Consider the following 2930-nt stretch of genomic DNA (forward strand, 5'->3'; position numbering starts at 1 on the left):
CAAAGTTTCTGTTGAGAAATCAGCTGATAGTCTTATCAGAGCTCTCTTTTAAACTAACTGCTTTTTCTCTTGCTTCTTTTAAGATTCCATCTTTGTCTTTAATCTTGGGCATTTTAATTATATGTCTTGGTATGGGCCTCTTTGGTTCATCTTGTTTAAAACTCCCTGTACTTTCTGGACTTGTATATCTATTTTCTTCACCAGGTTAGGGAAGTTTTCAATCATTATTTCTCCAAATAGGTTTTCAATTCCTTTCTCTCTCCCCTTTTGGTACTCCTGTGATACAAATGTTGTTATGCTTGATGTTGTCTCTGAAGCCTCTTAAACTATCCTCCTTGTTTTAGAATTATTTTTTCTTTTTTCTTTTCTGATTAGACGTTTTCTGCTACACTGTATTCCAAATACTGATTAGATCCTCTTGTTAAGGGACAGGGAGTGGGCCCAGACTGTGTCTACCTTTGGTTAGCTGGTAGTGTATGGGTTCTTGACTTTGTGTGAGAAAGATTTCACAACATTAGTCCAGATGATTTTGAAACTATGCTTATTACAATGGGGACAGTGCAATGAAGGAAGGGCTTAAGATAGAAAAACAACAGGAGAGAGCTTAGGCAGGACTGCATTGGCTCATTGGGAAGTCAGAAAAAGGCCCTAGCCAATTGGCTCAGTGGATAGAGCATCAGCCCACCTTATGGACATCCTGGGTTCAATTCCCAGTCAGGGCACACAGGAGAAGCATTCTTCTGTTTCTCTTCCCTTGTTCTCCCCCTTCTCTCTCTCTTCTCTCCTGTAGCCAGTGGCTCAATTGGTTCGAGGATGGCCCCGAGTGCTAAGGATAGCTCAGTTGGTCTAAGCATATCAGCATGAAGTGTTAAAAATAGCTTGGTTGATTCGAGCATTGGCCCTGAATGGGGTTACCAGGGCACATGAGGGAGTCTGTTTCACTATCTCCTCACCTCTCACTTAAAAAAATTTCAGGGCCCTGGCCGGTTGGCTCGGTGGTAGAGCATCGGCCTGGCATGCAGAAGTCCCGGGTTCGATTCCCAGCCAAGGCACACAGGAGAGGCGCCCATCTGCTTCTCCACCCCTCCCCCTCTCCTTCCTCTCTGTCTCTCTCTTCCCCTCCCGCAGCCGAGGCTCCATTGGAGCAAAAGATGGCCCCGGCGCTGGGATGGCTCCTTGGCCTCTGCCCCAGGCACTAGAATGGCTCTGGTTGCTATGGAGCGACGCCCCGGATGGGCAGAGCATCACCCCCTGGTGGGTGTGCCGGGTGGATCCCGGTCGGGCGCATGCAGGAGTCTATCTGACTGCCTCCCCGTTTCCAGCTTCAGGAAAAAAAATTTTTTTTCAGAAAAAAGGGGGTCTTGGAGACAGGTTTAGGGGGTAAGTCCAGGATGAGCTGGCACTGTCCACTGCTCCCCAGTTGCAAGTCTCGAAAGGAAGGAAAATATGGGTGTGCTCAGGTCTGTTGATCCAGGGAACAGAGATTCAGTCAAACTAAGATAGCATCTTGACCTCAGTTGTTTCAGCACCAGGCCCATGAAAGTGAAATGACTCTACTTACCACACTCTCATGAGCCTAGACAGAATGGCGCCAAGGCTGACATCAGGACCTCATACAATAATCAACTACTTCCTATTCTGGCCCCAACCAATCAGTACAGCACATGACCCCAACTCCTTTAATCACCATGACTTATTTTTCTCAGTACATAATCTGTGCCCATGCAGGCCATCAGAGAGTCAGGTTTTAGACCTCTACTTACCTGTGACTCCAGATTGGCAGAATTTCCTTAAATAAATCTTTACTTTCTTTGCTGCAAACTCTTGTTGTGTTTGATTAGGCTTTGATGCAAGCAGGTGAACAAACCCCTTTAGTTTTGTAGCACTATTTCCAATTTTATATTTCTTATCTCTTTGTTAAAATTTTCACTGAATTTATCTACTCTTTTTCTGAGTTCATTGAGCATTCTTGTATAGCCAGTATACGTGGCTGCCATCATAGCCGCCTGGCCAATGCAGGTTCAGGTCTGATTCAGATAGACAGTAAAGAGGCAACAGAGCCGAAAACTGGCGGTCCATCTTCCTTTATTCTAGCTCACACCTGGCGGGCAAGAAATACACACAGTGGGAAATACTTCCCTTTCCATTCAGGGCTCCCAAAGCCACTGACTCATCTGAGTTTTCCTAGAATCAAAGGTTTTCATCTTAGTCTTATTCACTTCTGTTCCCCATCTCCTTCTCCTCCACAAACTGGTTTCTCCTTCTCCTAATCCACCACTTTTGCTGCCTCCTCCATGTGGCCTCCCTGCCCTGCCTCCATGGGCTCTTCCTAGAACGTAACTACTCTCCTCCTGGAACAATGTGATCTCTCTCCAAATGGCCTCCTAGCTCCTCCTTTTAAAACCTTTTGGCACAAAAGCCCTCCCCCAACACACATTGGTATAATCACGCCCATTCCAAGCAAAAATGGCAACTAATATTATCACCTGGGCAACAGGCATCCACATGGGCAATGCCATCCTTAACAAAGTGAGAAAAAATAACTTTATCTGCCCAATAATCTTCATAATCAGTGTTTTGAACTCTGCACCTGGTGGATTGTTTGTCTTGATTTCATTTACTTCTTTTTCTGGATTTTGTTCTGTTCTTTCATTTGGTACCTATTTCTTTGTCTCCTCATTTGGGGTATGTAGGGCCAATGGCCGCCACCATGGCCATGCAGGTTCTCACTGGATTCGGACAAACAGTAAAAGAACTGTGGAGCCAGAAAATGGTGGACCATTTCACTTATTAAAGTCTCATAATGGCAGACGAGCAAACAGGCAGGGTTCCCAAGCCCCTCAGCATTCCAGACTCACCCAAACTCTTAGGACCCCACCAGCCTCAGCAAGGCTCAGCCAAACAGACTGGGCTGAAATCTCAGAGCTCCC

Source organism: Saccopteryx bilineata, chromosome 3 (genome assembly GCF_036850765.1).
Source record: "Saccopteryx bilineata isolate mSacBil1 chromosome 3, mSacBil1_pri_phased_curated, whole genome shotgun sequence".
NCBI lineage: Eukaryota > Metazoa > Chordata > Mammalia > Chiroptera > Emballonuridae > Saccopteryx > Saccopteryx bilineata.